Below are 19,022 nucleotides of genomic sequence, written 5' to 3' on the forward strand. Positions count from 1 at the left end.
AACCTGAGAGCGGTCATCGCGTCGTTTTAGGTGTTTTCATCCATCAGCGCCTCTATGTGCACAAAAATGTGCACATTGAATTATGTAGTCAAATATCTATGAATCCCGTAGGTAATGTGTATGATTTTTTGGATCTCTTTTATGTTATGTCCACGTTTATTTGGTTTTGTTTCATGCTATGCCCATAAAATTTACAATTATATGCATTCATATTTTAAATGTTTTATGCAAATGTGCAATACTGACACTGTACAGATATAGCAAGGAACAGAACCAATATTTTATCTCGCATCACGTTTATCACATATCATTTTGTTCCACATATACATGATAAAAATTCACTCACCGATTGCTGTCGCTGCTCTTGCTGCTGCTGCTGCTGCTGCTGCTGCTACTGCTACATTCCTTTTCCGGAGTACCGAGTCGCTCGAATCCATCATGGATGCCACTTTCTTCTGACATCATCCTGCTATTCTCGAACCGCACATTAATAACAATCGTCCGATACTTTATTCGGCACTCCTGATATTACGGATAATATCACACAGTATATCACGAGTAAAACGTAAACCGCGCGCGAGAATTTCACTTGGCGCGACCGTTACATTTGGAAAAATACGTTAAAAGTACGGCACGTTAAGACACACTGAACAGAAGTAAATCTATTCGCTCCTAGAGTTTTGTACGCCTTGAATTTTCGTTCCGGGCAAAGTTTTCATGTGCGCGTATTCGCTCGAGGAGGATACGCAATCCGTTCGGTAGAATGTCGATCGTGCCAATAATGAAACTTTACTAATTGTCGCGCAATCATACAGAGATACAAAACTCTAGGAGCAAATTGATTTACTTCTGTTTAGTTTAGCCTCGATTCTTGGTGCTTTTTTCGGGTTTCGTTTCGTGAAGTCACACAGCATACCACTGTTTTAAGTTCTAATTGTAAGTAAATTTTTTTTCATGTAAACGAAAATAGTGATTGAATAGGATTCCTCGAAAATCGCGTTCGGCCTATTTGATTTTAAGTGCAAACGCTTGTCCAAAGTTTTTTCCGTCATCGAAAAAAAGCGAGGCTTCCGCTTCGATGCTTCGGATAATCGCTTCTCGGAAATCGTCGAGGCTCCGGGATGCTTGTCCGAAGTTTTTTTCGTCGTCAAAAAAAAGCGAGGCGCCACTCAGGCGCCAGTCCCCTCGACGAATTCCGAGAAACGATTACCCGAAGCATCGAAGCGGAAACTTCTCGGAAATCGACGATTTCCAAGAAGCGATTATCTCCCCTTTTCCGCGAAATCCCGAGTCCGGCGACTCACGGTAGCCAATCAGCTACTAGCTCCGCCTACTATTCTCTCCTTCCCTCTTTCAAACGCTTCAACGGTTCCGGGCAGTCCGCGCGGACTGAGCTCAGTTGCCTGACGAGAGGGGGTCGGTGGGTCAGTTGTATCGCGAAGCTTCGGGAGTGAACATGTACGCTGCTCGTCTATCGAAAAAGAATATCGCGATCGCCTCGTGTGTGTGTGTGTGAGTGTGTGTGTGTGTGTGCGGTGTGAAGTGCATCGTCATTGCCTTCCTCAGGATTATCGCTGCTTCAGGATTATCTTCGCCGTTGCCTCCCTCTCTGCTTCAGGACGATCGCTGCGAACGAGAGCAGTAAGTACATTATTTTAGTAATACTTTTGTCTGCCCGTCCACAGCGCGCCATTATCTTGTTATCTAGTACATTATACTCCAACAGATAGTTGAAAAATTTTTTTACTCGCATACTCGCGATCTTAAAATTTTACACTCGCAATCATGCGAGTAACAAAATCTTTCAACTATTTGATGGGATATAATGGCCCCGGGGTACACATTTTACTAACAGTTTTATTAAACAATTATTTTTCAACATATTTTATTCCGTCCGTCGACACCGCATTCGCGAGTGGCGTGAAGTCCAAACAATTTCGGTTATTTTTTTACAGTTCTCAATAGTTCTCGCACAGTTCCGACTTATTCCATTCATTTTATTAATTAATTTTATTAATTAAATATTTTTCAACATATTTTATTTCGACCGTCGGCACCGCATTCGCGAGACGCGCAAAGTGCAAACAGTTTCGATCACTTTTTTTTGACAGTTCTCAATAGTTCTCGCACAGTTTCGACCTATTTCGTGCATTTTAATAACAATTCCGTTAATTAATTATTTTTAAACAATTTTCCATTTTGACTCCTGTCACTGCATTCAGCAGAGGTATGAGGTGCAAACAGATTCCGACGGGAGTTGGAATGAAAAATTGTTTAAAAATAATTAATTAACGGAATTGTTATTAAAACGCATAAAATAAATCAAACTGTGCGAGAACTATTAAAAACTGTCAAAAAAAAGTGATTGAAACTGTTTGCACTTCATTTCTCGCAAATGCGGTTCCGACGGCAGGAGAAAAAAATTTTGAAAAATAATTAAATAACAAAATTATTTATTAGAACGCATGGAAATGGTCGGGGCTATGTGAGAACTATCAAAAACTGTCGTTAGAATAATGATTGAATTTTTTTCTCCTACCGTCGGCACAATATTCGCGAGACGCGTAAAGTGCAAACAGTTTCAATCATTATTCTTACGACAGTTTTCGCTAGTTCTCACAAAGCCCCGACCATTTCCATGCGTTCTAATAAATAATTTTGTTATTTAATTATTTTTCAAAATTTTTTTCTCTTGCCGTCGACACTGTATTCGCGAGACGCGCAAAGTGCAAACAATGTCTTTTTTTGACAGTTCTCAATAGTTCTCGCACAGTTTCGACCTATTTTATGCGTTTTCATAACAATTCCGTTAATTAATTATTTTTAAACAATTTTCCATTCCGACTTCTGTCACTGCATTCAGCAGAGGCATGAGGCGCAAACAGATTCCGACGGGAGTCGAAATGGAAAATTGTTAAAAATTGTTAAAAAATAATTAATTGACGGAATTGTTATTAAAACGCATGGAATAAGTCGGAACTATGCGAGAACTATTGAGAACTGTCAAAAAATAATCGAAATTGTTTGCACTTCATCTCTCGCGAATGCGGTGCCGACGGCAGGAGAAAAAAATTTTGAAAAATAATTAAATAACAAAATTATTTATTAGAACGCATGGAAATGGTCGGGGCTATGTGAGAACTATCAAAAACTGTCGTTAGAATAATGATTGAATTTTTTTCTCCTACCGTCGGCACAATATTCGCGAGACGCGTAAAGTGCAAACAGTTTCAATCATTATTCTTACGACAGTTTTCGCTAGTTCTCACAAAGCCCCGACCATTTCCATGCGTTCTAATAAATAATTTTGTTATTTAATTATTTTTCAAAATTTTTTTCTCTTGCCGTCGACACTGTATTCGCGAGACGCGCAAAGTGCAAACAATGTCTTTTTTTGACAGTTCTCAATAGTTCTCGCACAGTTTCGACCTATTTTATGCGTTTTAATAACAATTCCGTTAATTAATTATTTTTAAACAATTTTCCATTCCGACTCCTGTCACTGCATTCAGCAGAGGCATGAGGCGCAAACAGATTCCGACGGAAGTCGAAATGGAAAATTGTTAAAAAATAATTAATTGACGGAATTGTTATTGAAACGCATGGAATAAGTCGGAACTATGCGAGAACTATTGAGAACTGTCAAAAAATAATCGAAATTGTTTGCACTTCATTTCTCGCAAATGCGGTGCCGACGGCAGGAGAAAGAAATTTTGAAAAATAATTAAATAACAAAATTATTTATTAGAACGCATGGAAATGGTCGGGGCTATGTGAGAACTATCAAAAACTGTCGTTAGAATAATGATTGAATTTTTTTCTCCTACCGTCGGCACAATATTCGCGAGACGCGTAAAGTGCAAACAGTTTCAATCATTATTCTTACGACAGTTTTCGCTAGTTCTCACAAAGCCCCGACCATTTCCATGCGTTCTAATAAATAATTTTGTTATTTAATTATTTTTCAAAATTTTTTTCTCTTGCCGTCGACACTGTATTCGCGAGACGCGCAAAGTGCAAACAATGTCTTTTTTTGACAGTTCTCAATAGTTCTCGCACAGTTTCGACCTATTTTATGCGTTTTAATAACAATTCCGTTAATTAATTATTTTTAAACAATTTTCCATTCCGACTCCTGTCACTGCATTCAGCAGAGGCATGAGGCGCAAACAGATTCCGACGGAAGTCGAAATGGAAAATTGTTAAAAAATAATTAATTGACGAAATTGTTATTGAAACGCATGGAATAAGTCGGAACTATGCGAGAACTATTGAGAACTGTCAAAAAATAATCGAAATTGTTTGCACTTCATTTCTCGCAAATGCGGTGCCGACGGCAGGAGAAAGAAATTTTGAAAAATAATTAAATAACAAAATTATTTATTAGAACGCATGGAAATGGTCGGGGCTATGTGAGAACTATCAAAAACTGTCGTTAGAATAATGATTGAATTTTTTTCTCCTACCGTCGGCACAATATTCGCGAGACGCGTAAAGTGCAAACAGTTTCAATCATTATTCTTACGACAGTTTTCGCTAGTTCTCACAAAGCCCCGACCATTTCCATGCGTTCTAATAAATAATTTTGTTATTTAATTATTTTTCAAAATTTTTTTCTCTTGCCGTCGACACTGTATTCGCGAGACGCGCAAAGTGCAAACAATGTCTTTTTTTGACAGTTCTCAATAGTTCTCGCACAGTTTCGACCTATTTTATGCGTTTTAATAACAATTCCGTTAATTAATTATTTTTAAACAATTTTCCATTCCGACTCCTGTCACTGCATTCAGCAGAGGCATGAGGCGCAAACAGATTCCGACGGAAGTCGAAATGGAAAATTGTTAAAAAATAATTAATTGACGGAATTGTTATTGAAACGCATGGAATAAGTCGGAACTATGCGAGAACTATTGAGAACTGTCAAAAAATAATCGAAATTGTTTGCACTTCATCTCTCGCGAATGCGGTTCCGACGGCAGGAGAAAAAAATTTTGAAAAATAATTAAATAACAAAATTATTTATTAGAACGCATGGAAATGGTTGGGGCTATGTGAGAACTATCAAAAACTGTCGTTAGAATAATGATTGAATTTTTTTCTCCTACCGTCGGCACAATATTCGCGAGACGCGTAAAGTGCAAACAGTTTCAATCATTATTCTTACGACAGTTTTCGCTAGTTCTCACAAAGCCCCGACCATTTCCATGCGTTCTAATAAATAATTTTGTTATTTAATTATTTTTCAAAATTTTTTTCTCTTGCCGTCGGCACTGTATTCGCGAGACGCGCAAAGTGCAAACAGTTTTTTTTTTGACAGTTTTCAATAGTTCTCGCACAGTTTCGACCTATTTCATGCATTTTAATAACAATTCCGTTAATTAATTATTTTTAAACAATTTTCCATTCCGACTCCTGTCACTGCATTCAGCAGAGGTATGAGGTGCAAACAGATTCCGACGGGAGTCGGAATGGAAAATTGTTAAAAAATAATTAATTAACGAAATTGTTATTGAAACGCATGGAATAAGTCGGAACTATGCGAGAACTATTGAGAACTGTCAAAAAATAATCGAAATTGTTTGCACTTCATCTCTCGCGAATGCGGTTCCGACGGCAGGAGAAAAAAATTTTGAAAAATAATTAAATAACAAAATTATTTATTAGAACGCATGGAAATGGTTGGGGCTATGTGAGAACTATCAAAAACTGTCGTTAGAATAATGATTGAATTTTTTTCTCCTACCGTCGGCACAATATTCGCGAGACGCGTAAAGTGCAAACAGTTTCAATCATTATTCTTACGACAGTTTTCGCTAGTTCTCACAAAGCCCCGACCATTTCCATGCGTTCTAATAAATAATTTTGTTATTTAATTATTTTTCAAAATTTTTTTCTTTTGCCGTCGGCACTGTATTCGCGAGACGCGCAAAGTGCAAACAGTTTTTTTTTTTGACAGTTTTCAATAGTTCTCGCACAGTTTCGACCTATTTCATGCATTTTAATAACAATTCCGTTAATTAATTATTTTTAAACAATTTTCCATTCCGACTCCTGTCACTGCATTCAGCAGAGGTATGAGGTGCAAACAGATTCCGACGGGAGTCGGAATGGAAAATTGTTAAAAAATAATTAATTAATAAAATTGTTATTGAAACGCATGGAATAAGTCGGAACTATGCGAGAACTATTGAGAACTGTCAAAAAATAATCGAAATTGTTTGCACTTCATCTCTCGCGAATGCGGTTCCGACGGCAGGAGAAAAAAATTTTGAAAAATAATTAAATAACAAAATTATTTATTAGAACGCATGGAAATGGTTGGGGCTATGTGAGAACTATCAAAAACTGTCGTTAGAATAATGATTGAATTTTTTTCTCCTACCGTCGGCACAATATTCGCGAGACGCGTAAAGTGCAAACAGTTTCAATCATTATTCTTACGACAGTTTTCGCTAGTTCTCACAAAGCCCCGACCATTTCCATGCGTTCTAATAAATAATTTTGTTATTTAATTATTTTTCAAAATTTTTTTCTCTTGCCGTCGGCACTGTATTCGCGAGACGCGCAAAGTGCAAACAGTTTTTTTTTTGACAGTTTTCAATAGTTCTCGCACAGTTTCGACCTATTTCATGCATTTTAATAACAATTCCGTTAATTAATTATTTTTAAACAATTTTCCATTCCGACTCCTGTCACTGCATTCAGCAGAGGTATGAGGTGCAAACAGATTCCGACGGGAGTCGGAATGGAAAATTGTTAAAAAATAATTAATTAATAAAATTGTTATTGAAACGCATGGAATAAGTCGGAACTATGCGAGAACTATTGAGAACTGTCAAAAAATAATCGAAATTGTTTGCACTTCATCTCTCGCGAATGCGGTTCCGACGGCAGGAGAAAAAAATTTTGAAAAATAATTAAATAACAAAATTATTTATTAGAACGCATGGAAATGGTTGGGGCTATGTGAGAACTATCAAAAACTGTCGTTAGAATAATGATTGAATTTTTTTCTCCTACCGTCGGCACAATATTCGCGAGACGCGTAAAGTGCAAACAGTTTCAATCATTATTCTTACGACAGTTTTCGCTAGTTCTCACAAAGCCCCGACCATTTCCATGCGTTCTAATAAATAATTTTGTTATTTAATTATTTTTCAAAATTTTTTTCTTTTGCCGTCGGCACTGTATTCGCGAGACGCGCAAAGTGCAAACAGTTTTTTTTTTGACAGTTTTCAATAGTTCTCGCACAGTTTCGACCTATTTCATGCATTTTAATAACAATTCCGTTAATTAATTATTTTTAAACAATTTTCCATTCCGACTCCTGTCACTGCATTCAGCAGAGGTATGAGGTGCAAACAGATTCCGACGGGAGTCGGAATGGAAAATTGTTAAAAAATAATTAATTAACGAAATTGTTATTGAAACGCATGGAATAAGTCGGAACTATGCGAGAACTATTGAGAACTGTCAAAAAATAATCAAAATTGTTTGCACTTCATCTCTCGCGAATGCGGTTCCGACGGCAGGAGAAAAAAATTTTGAAAAATAATTAAATAACAAAATTATTTATTAGAACGCATGGAAATGGTTGGGGCTATGTGAGAACTATCAAAAACTGTCGTTAGAATAATGATCGAATTTTTTTCTCCTACCGTCGGCACAGTATTCGCGAGACGCGTAAAGTGCAAACAGTTTTAATCATTATTCTTACGACAGTTTTCGCTAGTTCTCACAAAGCCCCGACCATTTCCATGCGTTCTAATAAATAATTTTGTTATTTAATTATTTTTCAAAATTTTTTTCTTTTGCCGTCGGCACTGTATTCGCGAGACGCGCAAAGTGCAAACAGTTTTTTTTTTTTTGACAGATCTCAATAGTTCTCGCACAGTTTCGACCTATTTCATGCATTTTAATAACAATTCCGTTAATTAATTATTTTTAAACAATTTTCCATTCCGACTCCTGTCACTGCATTCAGCAGAGGTATGAGGTGCAAACAGATTCCGACGGGAGTCGGAATGGAAAATTGTTAAAAAATAATTAATTAATAAAATTGTTATTGAAACGCATGGAATAAGTCGGAACTATGCGAGAACTATTGAGAACTGTCAAAAAATAATCGAAATTGTTTGCACTTCATCTCTCGCGAATGCGGTTCCGACGGCAGGAGAAAAAAATTTTGAAAAATAATTAAATAACAAAATTATTTATTAGAACGCATGGAAATGGTTGGGGCTATGTGAGAACTATCAAAAACTGTCGTTAGAATAATGATTGAATTTTTTTCTCCTACCGTCGGCACAATATTCGCGAGACGCGTAAAGTGCAAACAGTTTCAATCATTATTCTTACGACAGTTTTCGCTAGTTCTCACAAAGCCCCGACCATTTCCATGCGTTCTAATAAATAATTTTGTTATTTAATTATTTTTCAAAATTTTTTTCTCTTGCCGTCGGCACTGTATTCGCGAGACGCGCAAAGTGCAAACAGTTTTTTTTTTTGACAGTTTTCAATAGTTCTCGCACAGTTTCGACCTATTTCATGCATTTTAATAACAATTCCGTTAATTAATTATTTTTAAACAATTTTCCATTCCGACTCCTGTCACTGCATTCAGCAGAGGTATGAGGTGCAAACAGATTCCGACGGGAGTCGGAATGGAAAATTGTTAAAAAATAATTAATTAATAAAATTGTTATTGAAACGCATGGAATAAGTCGGAACTATGCGAGAACTATTGAGAACTGTCAAAAAATAATCGAAATTGTTTGCACTTCATCTCTCGCGAATGCGGTTCCGACGGCAGGAGAAAAAAATTTTGAAAAATAATTAAATAACAAAATTATTTATTAGAACGCATGGAAATGGTTGGGGCTATGTGAGAACTATCAAAAACTGTCGTTAGAATAATGATTGAATTTTTTTCTCCTACCGTCGGCACAATATTCGCGAGACGCGTAAAGTGCAAACAGTTTCAATCATTATTCTTACGACAGTTTTCGCTAGTTCTCACAAAGCCCCGACCATTTCCATGCGTTCTAATAAATAATTTTGTTATTTAATTATTTTTCAAAATTTTTTTCTTTTGCCGTCGGCACTGTATTCGCGAGACGCGCAAAGTGCAAACAGTTTTTTTTTTTGACAGTTTCAATAGTTCTCGCACAGTTTCGACCTATTTCATGCATTTTAATAACAATTCCGTTAATTAATTATTTTTAAACAATTTTCCATTCCGACTCCTGTCACTGCATTCAGCAGAGGTATGAGGTGCAAACAGATTCCGACGGGAGTCGGAATGGAAAATTGTTAAAAAATAATTAATTAATAAAATTGTTATTGAAACGCATGGAATAAGTCGGAACTATGCGAGAACTATTGAGAACTGTCAAAAAATAATCGAAATTGTTTGCACTTCATCTCTCGCGAATGCGGTTCCGACGGCAGGAGAAAAAAATTTTGAAAAATAATTAAATAACAAAATTATTTATTAGAACGCATGGAAATGGTTGGGGCTATGTGAGAACTATCAAAAACTGTCGTTAGAATAATGATTGAATTTTTTTCTCCTACCGTCGGCACAATATTCGCGAGACGCGTAAAGTGCAAACAGTTTCAATCATTATTCTTACGACAGTTTTCGCTAGTTCTCACAAAGCCCCGACCATTTCCATGCGTTCTAATAAATAATTTTGTTATTTAATTATTTTTCAAAATTTTTTTCTTTTGCCGTCGGCACTGTATTCGCGAGACGCGCAAAGTGCAAACAGTTTTTTTTTTTGACAGTTCTCAATAGTTCTCGCACAGTTTCGACCTATTTCATGCATTTTAATAACAATTCCGTTAATTAATTATTTTTAAACAATTTTCCATTCCGACTCCTGTCACTGCATTCAGCAGAGGTATGAGGTGCAAACAGATTCCGACGGGAGTCGGAATGGAAAATTGTTAAAAAATAATTAATTAATAAAATTGTTATTGAAACGCATGGAATAAGTCGGAACTATGCGAGAACTATTGAGAACTGTCAAAAAATAATCGAAATTGTTTGCACTTCATCTCTCGCGAATGCGGTTCCGACGGCAGGAGAAAAAAATTTTGAAAAATAATTAAATAACAAAATTATTTATTAGAACGCATGGAAATGGTTGGGGCTATGTGAGAACTATCAAAAACTGTCGTTAGAATAATGATTGAATTTTTTTCTCCTACCGTCGGCACAATATTCGCGAGACGCGTAAAGTGCAAACAGTTTCAATCATTATTCTTACGACAGTTTTCGCTAGTTCTCACAAAGCCCCGACCATTTCCATGCGTTCTAATAAATAATTTTGTTATTTAATTATTTTTCAAAATTTTTTTCTCTTGCCGTCGGCACTGTATTCGCGAGACGCGCAAAGTGCAAACAGTTTTTTTTTTGACAGTTTTCAATAGTTCTCGCACAGTTTCGACCTATTTCATGCATTTTAATAACAATTCCGTTAATTAATTATTTTTAAACAATTTTCCATTCCGACTCCTGTCACTGCATTCAGCAGAGGTATGAGGTGCAAACAGATTCCGACGGGAGTCGGAATGGAAAATTGTTAAAAAATAATTAATTAATAAAATTGTTATTGAAACGCATGGAATAAGTCGGAACTATGCGAGAACTATTGAGAACTGTCAAAAAATAATCGAAATTGTTTGCACTTCATCTCTCGCGAATGCGGTTCCGACGGCAGGAGAAAAAAATTTTGAAAAATAATTAAATAACAAAATTATTTATTAGAACGCATGGAAATGGTTGGGGCTATGTGAGAACTATCAAAAACTGTCGTTAGAATAATGATTGAATTTTTTTCTCCTACCGTCGGCACAATATTCGCGAGACGCGTAAAGTGCAAACAGTTTCAATCATTATTCTTACGACAGTTTTCGCTAGTTCTCACAAAGCCCCGACCATTTCCATGCGTTCTAATAAATAATTTTGTTATTTAATTATTTTTCAAAATTTTTTTCTTTTGCCGTCGGCACTGTATTCGCGAGACGCGCAAAGTGCAAACAGTTTTTTTTTTTTTGACAGATTTCAATAGTTCTCGCACAGTTTCGACCTATTTCATGCATTTTAATAACAATTCCGTTAATTAATTATTTTTAAACAATTTTCCATTCCGACTCCTGTCACTGCATTCAGCAGAGGTATGAGGTGCAAACAGATTCCGACGGGAGTCGGAATGGAAAATTGTTAAAAAATAATTAATTAATAAAATTGTTATTGAAACGCATGGAATAAGTCGGAACTATGCGAGAACTATTGAGAACTGTCAAAAAATAATCGAAATTGTTTGCACTTCATCTCTCGCGAATGCGGTTCCGACGGCAGGAGAAAAAAATTTTGAAAAATAATTAAATAACAAAATTATTTATTAGAACGCATGGAAATGGTTGGGGCTATGTGAGAACTATCAAAAACTGTCGTTAGAATAATGATTGAATTTTTTTCTCCTACCGTCGGCACAATATTCGCGAGACGCGTAAAGTGCAAACAGTTTCAATCATTATTCTTACGACAGTTTTCGCTAGTTCTCACAAAGCCCCGACCATTTCCATGCGTTCTAATAAATAATTTTGTTATTTAATTATTTTTCAAAATTTTTTTCTCTTGCCGTCGGCACTGTATTCGCGAGACGCGCAAAGTGCAAACAGTTTTTTTTTTTGACAGTTTTCAATAGTTCTCGCACAGTTTCGACCTATTTCATGCATTTTAATAACAATTCCGTTAATTAATTATTTTTAAACAATTTTCCATTCCGACTCCTGTCACTGCATTCAGCAGAGGTATGAGGTGCAAACAGATTCCGACGGGAGTCGGAATGGAAAATTGTTAAAAAATAATTAATTAATAAAATTGTTATTGAAACGCATGGAATAAGTCGGAACTATGCGAGAACTATTGAGAACTGTCAAAAAATAATCGAAATTGTTTGCACTTCATCTCTCGCGAATGCGGTTCCGACGGCAGGAGAAAAAAATTTTGAAAAATAATTAAATAACAAAATTATTTATTAGAACGCATGGAAATGGTTGGGGCTATGTGAGAACTATCAAAAACTGTCGTTAGAATAATGATTGAATTTTTTTCTCCTACCGTCGGCACAATATTCGCGAGACGCGTAAAGTGCAAACAGTTTCAATCATTATTCTTACGACAGTTTTCGCTAGTTCTCACAAAGCCCCGACCATTTCCATGCGTTCTAATAAATAATTTTGTTATTTAATTATTTTTCAAAATTTTTTTCTCTTGCCGTCGGCACTGTATTCGCGAGACGCGCAAAGTGCAAACAGTTTTTTTTTTGACAGTTTTCAATAGTTCTCGCACAGTTTCGACCTATTTCATGCATTTTAATAACAATTCCGTTAATTAATTATTTTTAAACAATTTTCCATTCCGACTCCTGTCACTGCATTCAGCAGAGGTATGAGGTGCAAACAGATTCCGACGGGAGTCGGAATGGAAAATTGTTAAAAAATAATTAATTAATAAAATTGTTATTGAAACGCATGGAATAAGTCGGAACTATGCGAGAACTATTGAGAACTGTCAAAAAATAATCGAAATTGTTTGCACTTCATCTCTCGCGAATGCGGTTCCGACGGCAGGAGAAAAAAATTTTGAAAAATAATTAAATAACAAAATTATTTATTAGAACGCATGGAAATGGTTGGGGCTATGTGAGAACTATCAAAAACTGTCGTTAGAATAATGATTGAATTTTTTTCTCCTACCGTCGGCACAATATTCGCGAGACGCGTAAAGTGCAAACAGTTTCAATCATTATTCTTACGACAGTTTTCGCTAGTTCTCACAAAGCCCCGACCATTTCCATGCGTTCTAATAAATAATTTTGTTATTTAATTATTTTTCAAAATTTTTTTCTCTTGCCGTCGGCACTGTATTCGCGAGACGCGCAAAGTGCAAACAGTTTTTTTTTTGACAGTTTTCAATAGTTCTCGCACAGTTTCGACCTATTTCATGCATTTTAATAACAATTCCGTTAATTAATTATTTTTAAACAATTTTCCATTCCGACTCCTGTCACTGCATTCAGCAGAGGTATGAGGTGCAAACAGATTCCGACGGGAGTCGGAATGGAAAATTGTTAAAAAATAATTAATTAATAAAATTGTTATTGAAACGCATGGAATAAGTCGGAACTATGCGAGAACTATTGAGAACTGTCAAAAAATAATCGAAATTGTTTGCACTTCATCTCTCGCGAATGCGGTTCCGACGGCAGGAGAAAAAAATTTTGAAAAATAATTAAATAACAAAATTATTTATTAGAACGCATGGAAATGGTTGGGGCTATGTGAGAACTATCAAAAACTGTCGTTAGAATAATGATTGAATTTTTTTCTCCTACCGTCGGCACAATATTCGCGAGACGCGTAAAGTGCAAACAGTTTCAATCATTATTCTTACGACAGTTTTCGCTAGTTCTCACAAAGCCCCGACCATTTCCATGCGTTCTAATAAATAATTTTGTTATTTAATTATTTTTCAAAATTTTTTTCTCTTGCCGTCGGCACTGTATTCGCGAGACGCGCAAAGTGCAAACAGTTTTTTTTTTGACAGTTTTCAATAGTTCTCGCACAGTTTCGACCTATTTCATGCATTTTAATAACAATTCCGTTAATTAATTATTTTTAAACAATTTTCCATTCCGACTCCTGTCACTGCATTCAGCAGAGGTATGAGGTGCAAACAGATTCCGACGGGAGTCGGAATGGAAAATTGTTAAAAAATAATTAATTAATAAAATTGTTATTGAAACGCATGGAATAAGTCGGAACTATGCGAGAACTATTGAGAACTGTCAAAAAATAATCGAAATTGTTTGCACTTCATCTCTCGCGAATGCGGTTCCGACGGCAGGAGAAAAAAATTTTGAAAAATAATTAAATAACAAAATTATTTATTAGAACGCATGGAAATGGTCGGGGCTTTGTGAGAACTAGCGAAAACTGTCGTAAGAATAATGATTGAAACTGTTTGCACTTTACGCGTCTCGCGAATATTGTGCCGACGGTAGGAGAAAAAAATTCAATCATTATTCTAACGACAGTTTTTGATAGTTCTCACATAGCCCCAACCATTTCCATGCGTTCTAATAAATAATTTTGTTATTTAATTATTTTTCAAAATTTTTTTCTCCTGCCGTCGGAACCGCATTCGCGAGAGATGAAGTGCAAACAATTTCGATTATTTTTTGACAGTTCTCAATAGTTCTCGCATAGTTCCGACTTATTCCATGCGTTTCAATAACAATTTTATTAATTAATTATTTTTTAACAATTTTCCATTCCGACTCCCGTCGGAATCTGTTTGCACCTCATACCTCTGCTGAATGCAGTGACAGGAGTCGGAATGGAAAATTGTTTAAAAATAATTAATTAACGGAATTGTTATTAAAATGCATGAAATAGGTCGAAACTGTGCGAGAACTATTGAAAACTGTCAAAAAAAAAACTGTTTGCACTTTGCGCGTCTCGCGAATACAGTGCCGACGGCAAAAGAAAAAAATTTTGAAAAATAATTAAATAACAAAATTATTTATTAGAACGCATGGAAATGGTTGGGGCTATGTGAGAACTATCAAAAACTGTCGTTAGAATAATGATCGAATTTTTTTCTCCTACCGTCGGCACAGTATTCGCGAGACGCGCAAAGTGCAAACAGTTTTGATCACTTTTTTTGACAGTTCTCAATAGTTCTCGCACAGTTCCGACTTATTCCATGCGTTTTACTAATAGTTTTTGTCAATTAATTATTTTTCATCATATTTTATTCCGACCGTCGGCACCGCATTCGCGAGAACGTGAAGTGCAAACAATTTCAATCATTATTCTTACGACAGTTTTCGCTAGTTTATACATAGCCCCGACCATTTCCGTGCGTTTTAATAATTAATTAATTAATAAAATAAATTTTTTGTTCACGATAGTTACTCGGCATTCGTACACAGGCAAAGTTCGGACTGAGACGTGACGTAAACTGGACGGTCCATAAACTTTATCTCTTAAATATTATCTCTACATATTATGATAACAGATAAAGTGACGTTATAGTAGCGGGACTGCCAGTCACTATGCGCTTGCCTTACCGCGTTAGGTGCTTTTTTTCTTTTTACACATCAGTCAGTACGTTAAATTCCCTTCGCGTGTAGTTCGGGTTGATAATCGATAAACGAGAGTGATTAATAAAAACAATCGTTATTTTCGTGCATGGTTATGAGATGGATGATAAGCGCGTAAATATTTTCGCAAATGTATAAATTATATATTTATACATATTGTACCATGCTCCAAAAAATAAAAAAAGTTCTTATAAATCTTAAAAATTCTTTTACTTGTGTTACATTTAATTGTATAAATTGTATGAATTATATAAAATAATTACAAATTATATAAATTAGGTAAAAAATATATTGTAACTTCAGATAAAATGCATCCAGAAAAATTATATATTGACTCACAATTGTTGCTTATGCCAAAATACACAATAAAAATGTTTTAGGTTTTAAAATTCTTTCTGCTTTAAGTTTATAAATTTATTGTAATTTTCGTAATCTCGCCCAAAATTTTTATTAAGGAAGAAATTTTTACTCGGATTTTCTTTCGATTGTAGAATGGATGTGAGCTCATTGGTTCCGGCGGAACTTCAAGAATCGCAATTAAATGCATGCGAAGTTCAAGCGGGATACAATAAGTTGTCCGAAAATTTGCGAAGATTCACACCGCAAGGTTTACAGTGCGTCATTTTTTGTGGTAGGTCCAGATGCAAGTATGAAAATCCGAAAACGTGGCCGGCTGTCCACATGGCAATATGGAATATCTTTTCGCATTGGTGAGCACACAGACATTTATTAAATTTTGATAAAATTTTAAAAATAAAAAGAACGATATTAGTGATACTTTACAAGCATAAATTAAGTTTTGTCGACAACAATAGGCTCACTGTTTCTTAAACACTTAATAAAAAAGTAACTTTAAACAACTTTTATATCGAACAAACGTTTAAGAATAACAAAACATATAATAGATTTTTAAGAAGTATTAATTATTAACTGCTAGAACTTGGTTAATAATATATAAACATTTACAGTTATTTTCATAATATGTACTCATTCTTTTATACAAGTCCTAAACGTTGAATATTACTCGGTACATTTCTAACTCATCTGATAATTTATGTCGACTTAAAGACGCGCACTATAATATATTTGAATCGTCTAGTTATTGACATTTTGTTAAAGCATCGCTCAACTTCAACAGTACCAAAGATTTATTTAGAATTTAGATATATAGCATATTAATATATATTCCATTGCATCAACATGAATAATTAAAATAGGTAGTCAGAAATTCGTTGTCACATGCTGCCAGCTTTTATATCAGTTTTCAATCTAAATTCAGTTTAATTATTAAAATATTTTAGGGTAACTGACGATGTCCTTGCAATGGCACGACCCAATACCGCGCAAATAATAAAGAAAGATCTAATTGCCCAGTTCCAAAGGTGGAGTATAAAAACCATAATAAACTTGCAAACACGCAAGGTGAACACGCAAGTTGCGGTGGTCCACTAGAAGAGAGCAGCTTCACATATGACCCTAATGTTTTTATGAAAAACAACAGTAAGCATTAAAAATAAATATTAAAGTATTAAAAATACTTACTAACATTAGTTTGTAATATTTATTAATTACTGTAAATTTATCTGATTATTCAGTTATCGAGAATAATTTTTAAAAATGTTGATTGCTTTTTAAATATATTTTTGCAATAATATCAAATTAGATATAGAAAGGTATAACTTGTAGTTTAATCATTTTTAAAAATCTATATTTATCTTTAATAACTTTCTTATTAATGGATAAATTAAAGCAATATATTAATATTTTATGTATTCATGTTTCAAAAATCGATATCCTTTCCGCTATTGTGTAATACATTGCAAATAATGTAACGTTTGAAAAAATTACTTATTCAAATCATTCTTACTGTATCGTATTTCACATTTACATGATTATATGTATATTATAAAATAATGACGATTGTGTTAAACGAATGTAGACTATCGTGTGGGAGCATTTCTTCCCCAATCCTAACAACCACCAATTAGATCGAAGTATTTTACAATGCAGTAAACGCGTATATCTGTAAAGAGAGAAAGAAAAGTTTTAAAATAATTTGCTGCCACTCTTATTATTTCTTGATAGAAAAGTTTTCAACTCGAGCTGTCTCAATTACAATCACGTGAAAATCTGTGTGTTACAGTTTACTATTATAATTTTGACTCGGTATTCCGGAAAAAGAATGTAGCAGTAGCAGCAGCAGCAGCAGCAGCAGGAGCAGCGACAGCAATCGGTGAGTGAATTTTTATCATGTATATGTGGAACAAAATGATATGTGATAAACGTGATGCGAGATAAAATATTGGTTCTGTTCCTTGCTATATCTGTACAGTGTCAGTATTGCACATTTGTAGAACACGATTATGCACATTTGCATAAAACAGATTTAAAATATGAATGCATGTAATTGTAAAATTTACGGGTATAGCATGAAACAGAACCAAATAAACGTGGACATAGCATAGAAGAGACCCAAAAAGTCATGCACATTACCAACGGGATTCATATATAGATATTTGATTATATAGTTCAATGTGCACATTTTGTGCACATAGAGGCGCTGATGGATAAAAACACCTAAAACGACGCGATGATCGCTCTCAGATTCCTCTCTGATACCCGTATACATCTTCCCATGCTTTCGTGGCCACAACGTGTACTTTGATGTGTTCCTTATAGATGCACTGTGGTGCAATAAGACTTATCTCAGATTTTTATTATAATTGTTGTATAATATAAAATTTAAGTAAGATGTTACAACTTACATGACTTTTAACAGAAAGTTCTCTCCCTGAGTTCAAATCTTAATTCATTAATTTATTACTGCATCATATTGTAGATTTTCGATAAAGACACATGGTACATTTAAATCTTGTACATGCTCAGAGTTGTAAGCAGTTTTTATAATACAATAATTGAAATTTATAAATCATTTGTATCTCCCACAACGAATATTTTTCACTGTGTAATAATTTTTTACAAGTAGAAAATAGATTAATTTTCTGAGCGTTTTATTATTTCTTTTGTGTCCGATTTAAAATTAAATCGATTGCAGACGGGGCCTGTGAGTGTCATAAGTCATCACTGGGTCCATTGCGTCAAAAATTGCGCGTTACTTTTATGACGTCAGGCTAAAGAAAAATTACGTAAACAATTTAAACAATTTACGCAACCTGATAAAAAACATGAAATTACTAAACCTTGTCTCAATTCTTATCTTTAAATTAAAAAAAGATCTAATCCGGTTAATACGAGAAATGTTAGACTTTAATTACGTCAACAACTTTTTAACTTTATAATAGCGCAATAGTTTTTTAATTAAATTTTCAATTCTCTTTGATATAATAAGCTTTTAATTTTGTTTAATAACTCACCAAAGATTTTTTTTAAACATGCTAAATTTATGTCGTATTGGCAAAAGTGTTGAACCAAATTTAATCAATTTATCGATTAATAATTACGACAAAATTTAGTTCTTGATTAAGATTTATTTGTCTTGAAATAAATCTTAGACATTAATCAATTAAATTTTTAATCAAATTATGTATGTGATCGTGATTAATTCAATTGATTAATCGAAAATAACTACTGACTATTAACGATTAAAAAATTAATTGTTAATTATTAATCATTAGTTTTAGTCACTGATTACAGCATTGATTGATAGCACTAATTAACATAAAATAATTTAGCGATTAATATCGACTTAATTATCTTTTCGAAACGAACATATTCTTTGGTATTTAATTTGTGTATTCGATGAAATAAATCAAAATTATGCATATTAATTTTTGAATTTTATCATCAGTTGTTTTAGTTAAAAAATTAATTGTAATTATA

General features: G+C 34.3%; 1 long non-coding RNA gene across 1 annotated transcript; it reads left to right on the forward strand.

Moving 5' to 3' along the window:
• The first annotated feature begins 533 nt into the window (after window positions 1-533).
• Window positions 534-17,659, forward strand: LOC118645287. The gene is made up of 3 exons (XR_004963045.1): window positions 534-1,641; window positions 15,818-15,892; window positions 16,484-17,659. It is a non-coding gene; the product is annotated as an uncharacterized LOC118645287 (long non-coding RNA).
• Window positions 17,660-19,022: the final 1,363 nt, after the last annotated feature.

This window comes from Monomorium pharaonis, chromosome 4 (assembly GCF_013373865.1).
Source record: "Monomorium pharaonis isolate MP-MQ-018 chromosome 4, ASM1337386v2, whole genome shotgun sequence".
Lineage (NCBI taxonomy): Eukaryota > Metazoa > Arthropoda > Insecta > Hymenoptera > Formicidae > Monomorium > Monomorium pharaonis.